The 18,616-nt window shown below is 50.2% G+C and overlaps 1 protein-coding gene across 4 annotated transcripts in view; it reads left to right on the top strand.

Annotated features, from left to right (window-relative positions):
• PTPRA (protein tyrosine phosphatase receptor type A) overlaps window positions 1-18,616 on the top strand; it is a 133,174-nt gene that overhangs the window by 79,615 nt on the left and 34,943 nt on the right. The window contains exon 1 of one of the 4 annotated variants that reach the window (XM_076335671.1): window positions 13,400-13,478. The exons of the other annotated variants lie outside the window; for them this stretch is intronic. The gene's annotated coding sequence lies outside the window, so the exon portion shown is untranslated. Of the gene's footprint in view, window positions 1-13,399; window positions 13,479-18,616 lie in introns of those variants that run through there. 4 annotated transcript variants of the gene reach the window in all.

Raw genomic sequence — 18,616 nt, 5'->3', positions numbered from 1 at the left:
GCCTGGGATTAACGCTTTCTTCAGCAGCAGCAAGGAGTGATGTCTTCTTTCCCCCAGCAGGAACTTCTTCTGAAATAACACATAGCAGGTGTTTCACCTTTCTGAACATTATTCCGATATACTGGGCTCGTCTGGCATGGATTATAAACCAATCGTGGGGCTGTTTTATCGGCTCCAGCATTTCTGGGTGACCTTGGACCTCATCTTTGGAAGCAGCTTAATCTCCATGACATCTGAAAAGAAGGATCTCTGTTTTCTTTGACAAATTCTGGATTTTCCGATCCTGCGACAAACTACAGCTGTTGGGCATGGTCAAGGGCTTGGCTGCAGTGGCAAAAGGCACAGCAATAATGGGGTGAAGTTCCTCATTCCTCCTCTCCCCACCGACAGGCTACTAATTACTCGAGGAGGAAATAGGAGGACTCTGGAAGGCAGAGCGTTGGCAATCGGATGCCAAGGTAAATACAGCCTGGGCCCTGCCTTTAACCGACTCGAGACCATCATGATTACACGAGGAGTCCTGCTTGAAAACGGCTGGGATGATACGGCCCGAGGTTAACAAACAGCTTTGAACATCCACAAGCGAGCGATGCAAAACCCTGGGAGCATTCTTCTCTCCCTCGGTATACGAGCAAGCAGCAGGCTGGGACCTGTCCTCCCAGAGCTGCTAAAGACCACTTAGGACCAGAGCACTACAAAGGATCCATTAAAAAAAAAAAAAAAAATCCCCTTTTGTCTGCCTTAACATGGATTTTGCTCCAAAAACCACACAGGAGATAGATGGACATGTGGGGAGGGTAAGAAGTTGCATTGGAAACCTTTAAGTCTTCTTCCACCCAAACCACAGACGTTGCTGGTGGGCATGGGACAGCCAAATGCCGGAGATGCTTTTCATTTTGCAGTCTTGCTGGGGAAAAGGAAGGAAAAAAAGCCACTTCTGTTAGTTGGTTTTGCGGGAATGCCGGGGCTCGGCTCAGCAGGGACTTAGCTCCTCGTTGTGGTTGCTTCACTTCCCGAGAAGAGCTTCTTTCATCTAGAGCAACTGAAGGACTTCCAGGGTAAGACTTTAAATCAAATTTTCCTCTTCCAGTAAAACACAAAGGGTTGTTTGAGGATGACCCAAAGCAACGACACTAAGTAGAAGTAGAAGGAGGAGCTCACCCTTCTATTTTGTCACCCAGTCCTTTCACTAATCCAAACTTAGGTCTTTTTTTCTCTCCTTCCTCTGCTTCTTGACATCTTCTGCGCTGGCACTCGGGTTACATGGCCAGAGGCTCCAGCTCCAAGGAGCGACCCCTTGATTTGCTTAGCCCCCGTACCTGTTAACGCGTCTCTCTACTGCCCTTTCGCATCAGATGCTCGCCGCTCCCTCCCAGGAGCCTCCTTTGATCCTTGCGCTGGTTTCCTCTGTAAAATGGGTGGAAAGAGACTGAATGGCAACTCCCTTGGGGCGGGAGAGGGAAGGTGGGTACGCAGCAAGACACAAAAAAAAAGTGGTACCATTATTCTTGCACGGTGGAAGCAATAGCTGGCTCCCTGAAGCCGAAGCTTCTGTGCAGCGAGGAAGGATGTAGATGATGGTAAAGACCAAAGGCTGGGACTCGGGACGCCTCGCTGTCCTTGGTGGCCCAGCTTGTCGCCTGCTTCCAGGCTGGCTCCCTGGCTCCCCGGCATGGCAAGCAAGCAGATCCTCGTACCGTAGGTGTGGTTCGGGGAATAGCTTTGCTCCAGGGACCCACTCGGTGTGAACAAGAGGCGCCGGATTTTCCTTCTCCGGCCCCACCGAGTCCTGCAGTTACTGCAGGGCTTGTGCAATTAAATGGCCCCGTATGCTCCTGTGCTTGTGTGACTCATCTTTTTACCTGCCAAGCTGTTAACCCTCCAATTTTGGTGTGCTGCATCACAGCTCTTGTAACATCTCAGGTCTTTTGAAATGGAAAAGAAGCAAAAAAATGCCCCACACAAAGATGCTTTGGGCCACGAGGACCTTGTGGGACCCAGGGACAAGCCAGGCACGGCGCTGGGCAGCGGGGACAGAGCCTGCTCCAGGTGGGCTGGTCCTGAGCAGTGGGGTTGCTTCGAGGGGCTGGGGATCACTCCCTGGTGGATGCCTTTGTTGGGTAGATATAGCTAGCAGGACCTCTTGACAAGTTGGTTAATGTTTTCATAGCTGAGTGCACCATCTGTAAAGGAAGACAGTGATGATCTGACTTACCTTCTCTGCTTGGATTGCAAGTGCTGATCATTACCACACCTTCATCAGAGAGATCCAAAATAGCTGGAAATGGTGCCTAAGCCCATCACGAGCCTTAGAGCTAACTTCTGCTGCTTGATGTTGGAGCTGGTGAGAGCCATCTTGGAGAGGCTATATGCTGGAAAAGCAACATGAAGGTTTTGTGGTGCAAATTCACAGAATCCCGAAGTGGTTGAGGTGGGAAGGGCCATCTGGTCCCACCCCCCTGCTCAAGCAGGGCCACCCAGAGCCAGTTGCCCAGGACCATGTCCAGATGGCTTTTGAAGATCTCCAAGGATGGAGACTCGTTCCACGGCTTCTGTCTACGTTAAAACGTCCCCACCACCACAGTGAGACTGAAGCGGGAAAACTAGATGAGAAGAGAGAGAACAAAGATGCTGAGGCACATGAGATGACCCTGACGGTGGGACGTTGGGTGGGGGATCAGACCAGAAGCGCAGACCGCTTTCCCTGCGGTTGCACTGATCATCTGAGACGCATTAAACCTGGCTGTCAAAAAAGAAATATTTAACTCTTGTCTTCAGAGTGAGAGCGGGGACAAGTGTCAGCAGGGGGCACGTCTGCTACAGCAGCGAGGGCTGACGGAGAGCAGGGAGGGTGGTGAAAGGGCTGACATGGAGCTTGTGTAGACTGATGGAGCCCCAGAAACCAAACCGGAGGGATCCTGTCATCTCTTACGGTGGGGTCTCCTTTGAAGTACCCTGTAAAAGCAGGAATGGAAACGCGTGAGTGCACACACCTACGATCTTCACGGGATAAACCAGCGTCCTTTCCCAGTTTCGTACTCATTTTCATACCTAAAGCGTTACCATTTTGGCAGAGGTGGGGAACACTGCATCCATTAAGCGTGATTCATGTTCTTTGTGACACCACGTAGAGGGTCCCACAGAGCCAGGTCCTGTGTGGAGAACTACCGGAGCACGTGCTGAGCAGAAGTACGGCCCCTGCCCTGAAGAGCTGATACGTACAGTGTAGTCCCGTTGCATGGTGCCGTGAATGTGGGAGGGAGAAGGATCAGCGCATCCCTTTTGTTGGTGAACTGCCGCTTGTTTTTACTTTATAGCTGCTACTTCTCTCATACAGAGATCTGCAGGTGAAGGAGAGCCATGGGGAGGGGAGCTCTGTAGCGGGCAGGCTCTGGTGCACGCGGAGATTTGCTGGGGGAAACCATGTGTATTTTAGCACGGTGGAAGGAAGGCCACAGCTGCCTCTGCGTGATGTGTGCCGGGGCGATGGTGGGGTGTCCTGGCTGTGGCATCAGGGTTGGGCACATCCCGACGGGAGGTCCCCATAAGTCCTCCTTCGCCGCTGAGCTGGTTCAACCCTCATGCCTGGACCTACCGAAGGAGCAGCTGTGCAACCCTCTGATGCGACGGAGTAAATCAGATGCAGAAATGTTCCCTTCCTTTCATAGAATGCCAACAGAGCAGTTAACACCACGAGAACACTTGTGGCTTTGGGGGATTTCTTGCTACTTTCTCAGAGAGTTTTCTGCTGGTAAGATAAAACTAATCAGCCGTAGCTCGAAAAATGAAATTATCTTGGACCACCAAGCCATATCTTGTCAAATGGCTCCGTCTGCTTGCTCCACACCCTACTGACACAACTAAGGCCTTTGGGATCTTGGCTGGAGATGACCTTTCTGTCTTCAGCCTTTCTACTGACCTTCCCAATGAGGAATCCAGCTCCCCAAGGCTGAGTGAGTCCTTGGTTGGCTGTAGAGGTCCAGTTGGGTTTGAGCTCTTTTGGCACCGTGTCTGATGTGGTTTAAGGATGACGGTTGATCCCAGGGCTGGCTGTATGGGTACCTGTCCCAGAAAGCTGCTTGGGGGTGAGACCATCCACCTGGTCCTTGAACCCGAGATCCCAAGTCTGGTACTTCCCTGCAGCGGTGAGGCAGGAGGAGGAGACACCGACTGCACGTTGTGTTTCTGGTAGCTCCTCTCTGACTTAATAGGAAGACACTGACCGCAGAAAACGTACATTATTTTTTTCCTCTGCATTTTCCTGAAATCTTTTGAACCGCTTTGCCGGTAGAGGGAGAAGAGGAGAGGTGATATGGGGGATGAGGAGGAAGAAATAATGGTGTCTCTGTTCAATGAAACTCCCCTAACAGACAGTTTGTGTTGTTTTTTCCCCCTCCAACCACGTAGATTAATCCAGGGCTTAAAAGCACAGATGTTTAGTCCGACACGCAAACATGGCATCTTTCCAGCAAGTGAAACGGCTTTGCCGCTGGTGAGTTCAGAGGAGCTAATGTGGGATGAGAGGATTTAAAGCTGCTCAGCAAGAGCTGCATCCTTGAACTGGGTCACCTGAAACTTTCCTTCCCTTCCCTCCAGGTGAAGGGGTTTTTCCCTTTGTATTAAAGCAGCTTTCAGAGACGTTACTGCTTCTTCTGCCCCTCAAAGTGTCCTCTGGGGCAGGGGGAGAAGCAGTGGTGGGGATGTGAACCAGTCAATGGCAGTGACACCGTGTCGGATCTTGCGAGATGGTTTTCATGGGTCTTATCTCCATGCCCAAATAGGTCAGGGGGAAAATGGAATTGGATTAATACTGTCTGTATATAAATCTCATAGTCAGAGACGTGTTGGGGTGCGAGTCAGGGTACCTAGCCATTTATTTCTAGCTCATTAATTTTAATTCCAGTCCACGCCAGCCAGGATTACAAGTCACCCCACTGCTGATGTTCCTTGCTCAACTCTTAATAAGTATCTCAGCATCTGCCATTTATAACTCGTTCTTCTGGCTCGTTTAAGAGCATCCCACACCTGAAATGCCCTTCTGCTGCTAAGAAAGGCCACCTGGAAAGAGCAAGGGCTGCCCCGCTTTTGCCTGCGCTCTCCCTTTCCAGAGTGTGTCTTTTCAAATGGTGCAAAATCTGCTTTAGAGGCTGAGCTGTGCCCGTTGCCTTCACTGCCAGCGTTGGAGCTGGGAGGTGGTCAAAATTGCACTCAGGAGCGTGCTGGCAGCCTCTGCAAAGCGGTTGAGATACGGGGGTTTTCCTTCACCAAAGCAACTGGCGGGCACTTCGGAATCAAACCCTTTCTTGTGCTGCTCATGGGATAATGAATTAATTGAGAATGAAGATGCCACCACATTTTCCAAAGCCTCCAAGTCTGCCTTTCCTATAGCTCCCGCTCTACACCGGAGTCGAAGATGGGGAGGAGTCAGCATCCAACCTTACAACTGTACAAGCACCTGTACGTCGGAGCACCAGGGTTATAAAGAGATCCCATAACATCTGGAGAACTTGTTTTTTAAAGCCAGCTAAATCGCACCCAGAACCCGTAGGATGCCTGTAAAGCTGGGGGGGGAGAGGAGTAGAGGCTGGTTGGAGACCCCATGCAAGCACTCCATCGTGCGGTTCACATGTACGTTAAGACACTTCTGGAAATGACGTCTAGATTACTGAAATTATTTGGAGACAGTGCTTTTGAGATCGGTGCTCTAATGTGAAGGTATTATTAAGGCAAAAATGACCAAAAATAACCCTGTAATAAACTGACTACTCGTAACATCGCTCTTGCTTTGTGTACGTATTAGATGTTGCCCCTTTTCCATCTGTAGGACTCTGTTTTCAACCCTTGTGCACCTCCCAAAATGACATCTCCTACTCTTCTCCCTCCTGTTTGGTGCACCCTTGCTTTCGTTTACAGCAGCATTGGGGGGGGTGTCTTCAAATGAACACTCCTCACCCCACTGCTGTACAAGCACAGGATGGCTTGGGGTGCAACATTGCTCGCTTGGGATAAACCAAACCCATAGATGAATCACCTAGAAATGCTGAGCGTCTGATTTCGGGCAGGGCACAGCTCAGAGATGGATGTGTGTCACTGAAGGATCGGACTTGGTTGGGCTGGATTTGGTTTGGATGAGGAGGAGCAAGGGGGGAATTTGAGCCAGATCGGCCCCTGGTCTTCAGCAGGCTGCATTTCATGGAGTCAGAACTGACGACAGCAAGCTGAGTGGTGCAGGTGATTTGCTAGAGGGACGGGATGCCATCCTGAGAGACCTGGACAAGTCCGAGAAGCGGGCCCCTGTGAACCTCATGAGGTTCAACAAGGCCAAGTGCAAGGTCCTGCACCTGGGTCGGGGCAACCCCCGGTATCAATCCAGGCTGGGGGATGAAGGGATTGAGAGCAGCCCTGCCGAGAAGGACTTGGGGGTACTGGTGGGTGAAAAGCTGGACATGAGCCGGCAATGTGCGCTCACAGACCAGAAGGCCAATCGTATCCTGGGCTGCATCCAAAGCAGCGTGGCCAGCAGGTCGAGGGAGGGGATTCTGCCCCTCTGCTCTGCTCTGGTGAGACCCCCCCTGCAGCACTGCGTCCAGCTCTGGAGCCCTCAGCATAAGAAAGACACGGACCTGTTGGAGCGGGTCCAGAGGAGGGACACGAAAATGATCAGGGGGATGGAACAGCTCTGCTATGAAGAAAGGCTGAGAGAGTTGGGGTTGTTCAGGCTGGAGAAGAGAAGGCTTCAGGGAGACCTTCTTGCAGCCTGTCAGTACTTCAAGGGGGCTTATAAAAAAGATGGGGACAGACTTTTTACAGGGCCTGTTGTGACAGGACAAGAGGGAATGGCTTTAAACTAAAGGGGGGTAGATTGAGACTAGATAGAAGGAAGAAATTTTTGACGCTGAGGGTGGTGAAGCACTGGCCCAGGTTTCCCCGAGAGGTGGTGGATGCCCCATCCCTGGAAACATTCCAGGTCAGGCTGGACGGGGCTCTGAGCGACCTGCTCTAGTTGCAGATGTCCCTGCCCAGGGCAGGGGGGTTGGACGAGATGACCTTTAGAGGTCCCTTCCAACCCAAACCATGCTATGATGCTATGAAAATGAGATGAGTTTGTCAGGCTGGGACACCGCGCCGCCAAATACAGTCTTGGTCTTCAGCAACAGACTTTGTCTTGTATTTGTGCAGCGACAAGCTGCTACAGAAAGCGCTCTCTGTTGTTGTGTGCGAGCTCCTGTACCATTTAATGCCTGGTTAGGGGGGTCTCTTATTTAACGGCGATACTGAGGAGCCTTCTGTGTATTATGCTCCTAGCCAGGGCGTGATGGAAATGGGTGCTTTTGTGGGAAAGCTGCTTTTCAAAGCCCTTTGAAAAGGCTGGGACAGCAAAGACTTTCAAAGATGGGGATATCTCTGTTGCTATCCAGTGCATTGCTATTGAAATTAAAATATTTAACCTGAGTGGAGTGCTCCGCCGTTCCGGATAAGTTTGAAATTAATTTAATTTAGCATGATTTTGATGGCTCTTTGGCCTAGGTGCCTAATACAGGGGGACTTGAGCTCTGTCATAGCCTCTTAATGTTTATTTGAATATCACTAAAATCTACGTGATGCAAGGTGATATTTAATGCCTGCTCAGGGAGACCTTGTTTATTGGGAAAAAAACAGAATAGGCCATAAAAACTGAATTCCAGCGTTACCTTGACTTGGTTCTGTCTTTCATACACGTCCAGGCTGCTGTCATCACGGAAACTTGAAATCCCCTCTTTGTGCTTTTTTTTTTTTGCATGCGAAATGGCCAAGATACATCGCTTAACCGCTGCTTACGGGCGTGCAAAAATATTTATGGTCCCAGTGCAAATAAAATCTCCAAACATTTCAAAGAAGTCATTCCTTCCGGCAGCTGCCGCCGCTGCGGTGCCCCGTTGTGCCTGATCACACCAGCTCTTCCAGGCTTTTGAGCAGTTTTTGGGCTGAGAATTGCCCCGCCGAAGGAGGGGAAAATTATTTTGGGGGGCTCTGTACTTCGACTGTAGTTTGCTGCGATGGGCGTTTTACTGCTGTGTTGCAGGAAGGAATAATTAATCTGACGATTTGTTGGTTTTCATGAAGTTGCCTTTGCAAACTTGTCCTCTTCTCTAGCGCCAAGCTGCAGGTCAGGAGGTGATGCTTGGAGATGATGGGATGCATCCGCCCTCGCTTTGGGGAGGGACCTCAGGCTTCCCCTGGAGCTCCATCTAGAGGGGAGGAAGATGGGCTGGTCGTGGAGGCTGGTGGCCTGGGCTTTCTGGACCACCGTGGCTCTGGTGTCCCCTCACCCAACCTTCTACCCTGCGGCACTTTGCCAGGGCTGTCAGCCACGGCTTTCCCGGCCTTGTGGTCACTCTTGATCCCGGAGCCACTTTGCTGCTGGAAACCCTTGCTGCAAAGCTGGCGGCTGTGTTTAGCGAGGAGGACGCCACGGCCAAACCCAGTTCCTTTCCGTACCACCGCTGGGGAAGGGCATTTCTCTACCGAACCCCAAAAGCAGATGCTGCTCCCTGGGCTAAGGATGTAGAAACCACACAGTGCTCTGCGGTTGCTTTTGGGGTTGATTTCACAAGAGAAATCGTTGCGGTTTGGGCTGGGGCTTTCCTTGAGAGGAGGTCCCAGCTGGACGTTCCCAACATCTGCGCCGTGGCTGTGCGGGCAAGGTGACCAGCATCTCCATAGACCTCTTTGCTCTGGCAGAGCTTGCTCCTCCATCTTCTCCAGCTTTCCTCTTGCCGTGCTGACAAGGGCGCCGTCCAACCCTGCGGCACGGATCCTTCCGAGCAGCCATCTGCCGAGCTTGTGAACATCTTAGCCGTCAGCGCTGCAATAACCTCAAGGTTTCACCACGGAGGTCTTCAGTCATGGTTCACCTCCTGCCCTTGCTTGAGCAAGACATGAAGCCCAGGACTACAGATGTTGGAGCAACGCGTGGGCTTAGGCAGAGCATCGCCTGCTGCAAACACCAGCGTGCTCCAGCCGTTGGCTTTGATTTAAAGTCCCCTGCGTGATATTCATATTTTAAATGCCATCCTGGAGGAAAAAACACAACGGGGCTGAGTGTCAGGTTATTTTCCCCTACTCAAGTCCTAATTCTTCCCTGTTTTTTTATATAAGGTGGCACCGGGATTCCCAGCTACCCGGCTGTGCCCAAAAAAAGGCTGATTTAAACCTTAGCAACAGGCTATTTTTGTTTAGATTGTGTTTAGTCTTCTGTGAGAGTCATTGTTCTCTCCCATGCCTTGACCGTTTCGAAGGCTGATGATAAAAGCCCTCGCTGACAATAATACAGTTGAGTTCAGCCTTTTGTTGGGGAGATTAAAATAGAGAATGAATTGTGAATAACATGGGAGGGCTAAAAGTTAGTCGTCCCAGGCTGTTGTTTAATCGCTTCAAGGATGAGAAACTGCATTTTAATTATTTTTTTTTTCAGAACTACTGAGCATTAGGTTTTGTGTTGGTATCTGCAGGGGCTGCGGGGGCTTGTACCCACCCTGTTGTTTAAGACTAGGATTGTTTCAGTTTGCATAATCTCGTGTCAGCAGGAAGTAGGTTTATGGCAATGATATTAGGTTTATGATAGGTTTATAGCAACATATATATAACATGTAATAGCTTTATGATATTAGGCTTATAATAGGTTTATAGCTATATATATAAAAAAATATAAATATATATATATATAATAGGTTTATAGCAGTAGCAATGATAGAAGATGCCCGGCTTGTTGGTGTGGCTCTAAGACCTGTGCCTACAGCATCGCTTCGTCTTGAATGAGAACACCCCTCTTGGGCATGGAAGATGGAAAGGAAATTAGATGGAAAAAAAGATGGATGGAAAAAATAATAGATGGAAAAAAAAGATGGAAGGTGGAAATAGAGCCACCAGAGGCAGAGTTTGGTCCTTTTTCGGGAGAGTGGGCTGATGAGAAGAAATATTTGGGAGACTGATCTGCTCGAAATGCCGACAGCGTGAATGACAACGGGGATCGCCCCAAAACTCTGCTGGCCCCGTAATCCTTTCCTTGCTGAGGATATTTCAGCTGCTGTCTGGGCGCAGGCTCCTTTCTGCTGGGATATTTATGTTCCCGGTGATGCTCACGGCAGCATCTTGAAAAGCTTCGCATCCCTCCTCTTAGCCAGCCTCTCTCCCCAGCTGCTTTTACCTGCAGTCCCTGTAATTGGCAATAATTTCCCTAATTGCTCACAAAAGCAGATGTTCTCTCTGTGGTCGCATCGGACCGGCTTATAATGTACTATATACATGAGCACACAGCATTAAAGGACTAATTCCTGTAAATAAGCCTATTAAAAGGTTAGGAATAATGCCTCCAACTAAAAAGTCATCGATGGCAGCTGAATCCCACTGGTTTTATGAATTTGTTATTTGTAACGTGGCAATCCCCGTCTGCTCGGGACTGGGTTGCCCTCGTGCTTGGCCAGTTGATCTTACGTTGTGGTCGGTGAATGTCTCAGCATACGAGATCAGCCCTGTGCATTGTTTCCAGCTAATAAATCACATTTATGGGTAATTAACACGACACCTAACATATCCCCGCTGTTACTGGTGAATGGGAGAAGAGTTCATGCAATCAATCGCGAGGAGGGGGACTGCACCTTTGAGACTTCAGGTGATGCTGCTAAAGAAAAAACTGCATCCCACTTATTTTCCTGCCTCAAAGGGGGGAAAAGGCGATTCCCCAATTCTTCTCCAAGCACTTTGCTTTTCACCCTTCATAGGGAAAGGATTATCGACAGCGCTGCAGCACCGATCCTGGGGCAGCCTGGGGAAGAGCCCTTACCCGAGTCATCAGCTTAATTGCCAGCATTAATCCCCCGCGCTGCTCGAACCAGGAGCTGATGTGGTGTGATGAGGCTGTGGGAGGGTAATTGCTAGGAGCTCCGTCCGGCGGTTGGGGTAGCGTTGCCTTCTCGAAAGCCCCTCGATTCTTTTGGGCTGTCCGTTGCTGGCGGGTGCCATCGGCTCTTGCTGTGGATGTGAAGTCCCCGTTGCCTGTGCTACAGGGAGAGCACAGCCCTGCAGCATTCAGAGACTTTTTACATATGTAGTATTTTTTTTCTCCAGTTATTTCTCCTAATTTAAGAAGTAGGGACTTTCTATAATTTGGGATGGCCAAAGAGTGATTGTTTCTTTTCTTATTTTTCGGTGGGTCACATACGATCTACAATTGCTCCAGCTTTTAACACCTCCAGCAACTGCGTCAGAGCTCGCAGTGTTGCATTTTGATCCAAATTTCACCTGCAACCTGGACGAGAGCTTCAGCAGCCGTCCGCATTGCCTTACAAATAGGCTGCAGCTTGTTTTCATGATGGCCTTCGGCTGGGCAAAAGATACTTGTAAAAACAGCATCCTTGCTGTCAGCCAGGTGGTACCTGAAGTCTCTAGGTCACCCCCAACTGATTATTCTGTGTTTCCCACTGTCGTGGTTTAACTTCAGTCGGCAACTAAGCACCACGCAGCCGCTCGCTCACTCCCCCCCACCCGGTGGGATGGGGGAGAGAATTGGAAGAGCACAAGTGAGAAAAACTCGTGGGTTGAGATAAAAACAGTTTAATAATTGAAATAAAATGATAATAATAATAATATGATAATAATAATAATAATACACAAAGCAAGTGATGCACAGTACAATTGCTCACCACCCGCCGACCGATGCCCAGCCAGGCCCCGAGCAGCGGCCCCCCCGGCCAGCTTTCCCCAGTTTAGGTACTGAGCATGACGTCCCATGGTATGGAATGTCCCTCTGGCCAGTTGGGGTCAGCTGTCCTGGCTGTGCCCCCTCCCAGCTTCTTGTGCACCTCCAGCCTTCTCAGTCGGTAGAGCATGGGAAGCTGAAAAGTCCTTGGCTAGTGTAAGCATTACCTAGCAACAACTAAAACATCGGTGCGTTATCAACTTTGTTCTCATCCTAAATCCAAAACACTGTACCAGCTACTAGAAAAGAAATTAACTCTATCCCTGCCGAAACCAGGACACCCACTTTGGACGTTTACATTTTACTTGCCTAAAGCTTCCTTGCTGCTTGCAGCGGAGAGCTCTGCTCTCTCTCTTTCTTGGACCAAAAGTTATAGCTAAGGCTTCCGAAATCCCGTGTGCTGACACAGAGGGATGTAAAGTGGAGAGCCTCCGCTGCGGGTCTGGGTCAGGGCATCGCAGCCCGGTGGTCTTGGACTGGAAGATGCTGGCACCGCTCGACTCCTGCCCTTCCCCAGGACAAACCCGAGGCCGTGCCTGAGCTCAGGGCACGGCTTTCGCCAGCAATTTGTTTTTCAGCCTCTGCATCCTCTTCGGAGGTGGTGGCTCCTGGCCCTCCTCAGTGGAGCTGGCTGAAGTCAAGCAGCCGGGCTGTGCATCATGCGGTGGCCCTGGATGATGGAGAAGTGCAGAGTCTGCCATTGCAGTAATGAATATTATAAGCTGTTAACTCAGTTTTGGTCCTTGGCCCCGCTTATTTATCACCGTTTCATCCTCTCGGTAGATTCGTCATCCAGTGAGAATGGAAAAATGAAGGCGTTTTGCTGAGCTGACTTTTTAAAGCAGCATAGCTCTGGGTTTGCGGCTCCAGAAATACCTGTCAGGCCATTTTCCTTTCGCCTGGAAATACGTGCCGGTATCTTATTTGTAGGTTGTGTTGAAAAACGCTTGTGTCTGGCAGCACAACTGCTCCCAGTCAGACTTTTCAGCTTGAAGCCTTCGGCAGAAGACGTGCCTCAAAATGCTTTTGGCACTCGAATAACAGAGTCAGAGAGGAAAACGTTTGCAACTCCGGTTCCCCTCGTTTGCAAACCTCATTTATAGACCCTTGCAGCCACTGGTAAAATTGTGATTTTGGTTTCTTTCTCTGGCAAACTGCGACAGAAACAAACACAGTTAACGCGAGATGCGGGGGATGCCTCCCTGGCCCCGCTCCGGCTATCGCCGTTTGTACATCATCCCCGACCCTTTTTTTCCCATTCTAATACATGCAAATATATGTAAAGAGTAAAGAATGTTCCACCGAGTCTTGCACATTTGTTTAAAGAGAAGGAAAACAGGCCAAATTTACAGGGAATTTGCAAGCTGAATTTCAAGACCCTTATAGAAAAAGACCCAAAAAGCGGCTGGCGGTGGTCGCCGATGCTGACCGAGGCGATGCTTTCTGGCGTCTTTATTTTCCCTGCGCTTGCAATCGTAATGTCATTAATATGGAGCTTTTGGAGAACTGGAGTATATCCTAATTAGCAGCCTCTGATTTTTTTTCTAGTTTCATAATCAGTGATCTCGGCTACACCAGAAGTGTTACTGTGGCAACAGGGCTGAACTGAGCAGCGGTGCAGAATTACCGCAGGTAAATTGGTGGTTTTACGGATCCACGGCACTTTCTTAGCCCAGGCGCTGCTCCGTGGGACGGGCTGGCTGCTCCCCGCACCCTGCAGGTGTCCCGGGCGGATTTCAGGGTAAGCACAACCAGCGATTAAGCTGCATGACCGAACGCATGCGTTTTAATTGGAGCTTAGCCTCTGTAATGAGATTTTAAGGCTGTCATGCGAATGATCCCCTCCGACACCTTTGTTTTAAGTAGGATGCTCTGACTGCTGGCCGCCCAAACGCTCTGGCTCCTGGCTCGGTCTCGGCTTGGAGCTGGTCCTGCAGAAGGGGCTGAGCCCAAAAGCTGGGCTTTATGGTTTTTTATGTGTTGGGTTTTTTTAAAACCTTGTTTCTCCTCCCCATGTACCGTTCGCTCACTCTCCAAAAGGCATCTTGCTAGGTAGGGATGTTGTTAGGCTAAATAATGGCCATGCTTCATCCTGACTCCTCAGTCAAAAGCAACCGGTCCTTTACGTATCTGGTATACTAACTGCACTCATGTTTTCTTTGTACATGTTACAAATGATGGCTGGGACAAAGGAGGGGACACCCTAAAATGGAATATTTAAAGAAATGTATTCCTGTATGACTTGACTTTGTTTTTTTAATTTCTTTATTAATTCATTATTTTGAATAATGGGATGAGCCGGCTTCACTTGAGCCTTTTGGGCAGTCACTCTCTGCTTCCCAGCGCCACACTGCAGCTATGATGCCCATCCCGCGGGGGAAAGCACACCGGGAGACCATCTTTTTTTGGTCTCGTGCTAGCCAGGGGTTTTTACAAGCTCTGGGGGTGTTGCTTCGGCAGATCCAGTTTAATTACCCCAGAAGGAGGTCTCGCCTCCCTTTCCCCTTTGCAACGCAGCTCCTGCCACCCCAGTGACCCTCACCAGCCTGGCCTGCAGCGAAACCCTCCGTGCCCAGCACCTTCCTCCTGGTCGAGGCTCAGAGTCAGTCATTCCTCTTCATCATCCCTGAGCTGACAGCTCCCTTGGGCTTAGCTCACCGCTCTCCTTTTTCTTAGGACTTCACCTTCTCTCGGCTTTTACCTGTCCCGCCTTGATGCTCCTTGATGCCGTGTCCTTTAGGAAACCCTCTCCAGCTGGTCGTTCTCCATTGCTACAGGTCCAAGAAGCTCTTCATCCCCTTCTGTCTCCCTCCACAATTTATTCCCTGACCCATCCCGGTTTATTCTGCGCATGGTGAGAGGTGCAAGAGTGACCAGCATGTGCTCCCGCAATCAGACAGCCGCGGTGCAGGAAGAAAAGAGTGGCTGAGGGCGAATTAGACCCGTCGTAATTATGAGGGTTATTAGGAAAATTATATTAGGAAAATAATTGGACGTATTTGTAGCTGTTCCCCTCCAAGGCACTCAGACAGCTTCCAGACGGTGACTCTGTTTGCTGTGCCGGCGGTGCGTCCTGGAGTGCCCGTCTGTGCAGCTCGATGGGCAAGGACTGGACATCCTCGAGCGCCTTGGTCTTAGACATGCCACCGATCTGCCCCTGGCATAATCGGGGATGGAGCCTACATCTCCTGGCTTTTACTTCTGTATTTTTAGCATGAGACCATCAAGTCTCTAGGCTTTATGTTAGTATTTTCCTGTTTTTAAACATACAGAGGGAGATTTCTTTCCTAAAAGCAATGCAATACAGAAAACTAAGAACTGGCATGGCGCCGCTACAGAGGATAGATATCCACAGTCAACATTTCTGCATCTCTTTAGGAGCCTGAACTATTTCATGTCCAGATTATTTAAGCACCCAAATTCATTGGCGTTTTTATCTGGTGGTATTTTGCTTAAAACCTCATCAGTTTAATTTTCCTATCTTCTAACTGAGATGATAACTCCTTAGTCTTGGAACTCTTCTAGAAGGCTCACTTAGGAGTCTTGAGATGCTCCAAGCTCCTTTGGAGGAGTCTATCTTGGGTTCATTTCCCCTGGGGAGCATCATGGCTCTTTGTTAGTGGCTCCTAGGAGGTGAGGGTTGTCTCATACATGGCAGAGGGCTGTTGTGGTGTGCCGTACGTAACTGGTGCTTGTTCACTGAATGACAGTGTAGAGCTGGAGAGATGCTGGTGGGACCCCAACATATATTCAGCACACAGCGTAGGGATCTCCTTCTCAGTGCTGGATGTTATCTTACCCCAGTATGAGCTTAAATCCTGGCAGGTTTGCCTTCCGAAAAGTTTGCAGGACAGCAAGTTACAGAATCACAGAGCGGTTGAGGTGGGAAGGGACCTCTGGAGGTCATCTGGTCCAACCCCCTGCTCCAGCAGGGCCACCCACAGCTGCTGGCCCAGGACTATCTGGCTTCTGAATATCTCCAAGGATGGAGACCCCACAACCTCCCTGGGCAACCTGTGCCAGTGCTCGGTCACCCTCACACTCAAAAAGTGTTTCCTGATGTTCAGGGGGATCCTCCTGTGTCTCAGTTTGTGCCCGTTGACCCTTGTCCTGTCACTGGGCACCGCTGGAAAGAGCCTGGCTCCGTCCTCTTTGCTCCCTCCCCTCAGGTACTTGTAGACATTGATGAGACCCCCCGCAGCCTCCTCTTCTCCAGGCTGAACTCAGCTCTCTCAGCCTTTCCTCATAGCAGAGATGCTCCAGTCCCTGAATCATCTTTGTGACCCTTCGCTGGGCTCTCTCCAGTATGTCCATGTCTCTCCTGTACTGGGGAGCCCAGCGCTGGACACAGCGCTCCAGGCGTGGCCTCACCGGTGCCGAGTGGAGGGGAAGGATCACCTCCCTCGACCTGCTGGCAACGCTCTGTCTAACGCAGCCCAGGACACCACTGGCCCTCTTTGCTGCAAGGGCACGTTGCTGGCTCAGGGTCAACCTGGTGTCCACCAGGACCCCCAGGTCCTTTCCTGCCAAGCCGCTTTCCGGCTGGGTGGCCCCCAGCCCATACTGCTGCCTGGGGTTGTTCCTCCCCAGGGGCAGGACTTTGCACTTCTCCTCGTTGAACTTCATGAGGTCCCTGTTGGCCCATTTCTCCAGCTTGTCGAGGTCCCTCTGGATGGCAGCACAACCCTCTGGCATCTCACAACTTCTCCCAGTTTGGTGAACTTCAACTCCTTACTTAACCCAGTAAGTTATTCTTAACTGTGGTCTCAAAGGTCCTTGCAAATATTTCTGAATTAATTAAACCTGCGTCATTCACTTAGGGAGTAAAAAAGCCAATTTGGGAGCCTTTTTATGGTAGGTCAGGCTGAAGCACAGGGATTTCCAATTTTCGGCAGCAGAGGTAGGAAGGGAGCTTGGGGAACCTCCTTCCAAGGTCTGGCTGGTGAACACCTGATCGTCTCTACATCTGGCCACAATGGTTTCACCCATGTTGCTGCTGCCAGTGCCTGCTTTGAGAGTCTGTATGATCGGCATGGGATAGACTAACATCTCGCTAAAGATGACCTCCGTGAGGAAGACTGATCCTGGTTCAGGCCATCAGTTTTTGACATCATCCTAACAGCGATAGCTATTTCTGGACGCCCAGAAAGCCAGGTGGGAGTAGGGTCAGGTTCCCTCCATGCACATATGATGATGTTGCTCTTTGAAAGAGGACTGTGTGTTCGCCTGTTGGACTGAGGGCCATGAAAATGATCAGGGGGCTGGAACACCTCTGCTATGGAGAAAGGCTGAGAGAGTTGGGGTTGTTCAGCCTGGAGAAGAGCAGGCTCCAGGGAGACCTTCTTGCAGCCTGTCAGTACTTAAAGGGGGCTTGTAAAAAAGATGGGGACAGACTTTTTAGCAGGGCCTGTTGTGACAGGACAAGGGGGAATGGCTTTAGACTGCAAGAGGGTAGGTTGATGTTGGATGTAAGGAAGAAATGTTTTACGCTGAGGGTGGTGAAGCACTGGCCCAGGTTGCCCAGAGAGGTGGTGGATGCCCCATCCCTGGAAGTGTTCAAGGGGCTCTGAGCCACCTGATCTAGTTGAAGATGTCCCTGTCCACAGCAGGGGGGTTGGACGAGATGATCTTTGAAGGTCCCTTCCAACCCAAACCGTGCCATGAGTAAATATTGAGGTGCAGGAAAACGGTGATTTGTTGAAGGTTGGGCAGGTGAAGAAAGCAAAACCCCAAGCCCTTACCGCAGGCTTGTCCTCCTCCTCGTGCGCCGTTCGTTACAGCGGCTGTCACTCGTGTGGAAGCCGCCTGTTTATTTAAAAGCAAAAAAAAAAAAAGAAAATGAAGTGGGTTTTCAGAAAGGGTGAATGGTTGCTGTGATTCATCTTTTCTGTTGAAGAGTGGAAAAGCAGAGGGTGGGGTGGGGGAATAATGTTCAGTGACACATCAAAGGCCTCGTTTCAGCTTCAGAGACACATGCAAGGAATTAGTCACTGCGTCTTAGTGCAACAAAACCCTTTTCCCTCCCTGAACTCAACAGCTCCTCTCCCTGCGATGGCCAGCTAGCCACAGCTCTGGTGCAGGAGATGACCTACACCCCGTTAGCCGTCCCAACGTGGTTCGCAGCCAAAGCAGCTCCTTGCGTGATGTTAAAGAAGAGAAGAAGTCAATGCCCGGCTCAAGGAGCCCCCCATGCAAGTCGCTTGGCCCCCGGGTGATTTCCCATAGGAGACCGGGCTTTGCTTTTCGGTGCGGAGCTCCCAGCAGCAGGGCTCATCCTGATCATTATTTTTACATCCTTTGCATCTCATCTAAAGCAAGAGGTTTGGGGTCACGGAGAAGGGGAACCCGGTGGTGGTGAGATCTTTCTGCCATCGGACGAGCCCGTGGGCAGCTCTTCTCTGCTGCGGATCACAGCTCCAGCGAAAGGCTGGAAAACCACAAATGGGATTTAAAAGGAGCAGGGAGGGGGAGAGGGAACAGCAGGTTTGTTTTCCAGGGCAGCTGAGCCATGCTGATGGCTTGCTGCCACCGAAAAGAAAAAAAAAAGACCTTTTTCCCCTTTCCTTATGCTCATGCTTGCTCTCGTCCTACTGTGAGCTGCTTCAAAGAGCTAACCGGTGCAAACGCTAACCTTGCTCCTCGTTTTGCCCTCTTCCCTGCCAAAAAAAAAAAGAAGAAAACTGAACAATTTTTTATTTTTCATTATGTGGTTGGGGCCAGCACAAGGCAGTTGGGTAGTCTCGGTTGAGCCACTACATTTTAGCATCCTACTGATAGCAGCAGTGGTTTCTGGGGTCCCGGAAAGCCGGGTAGAAGTCGAGTTGTGTCTCCTCCTCACACACAGAAAAAGATTGCCTCATTTTCCAGGAATTAGGAATA

Source organism: Aptenodytes patagonicus, chromosome 4 (assembly GCF_965638725.1).
Source record: "Aptenodytes patagonicus chromosome 4, bAptPat1.pri.cur, whole genome shotgun sequence".
NCBI classification, from domain to species: Eukaryota; Metazoa; Chordata; class Aves; order Sphenisciformes; family Spheniscidae; genus Aptenodytes; species Aptenodytes patagonicus.
This window is presented reverse-complemented; position numbering and strand designations above follow the sequence as displayed.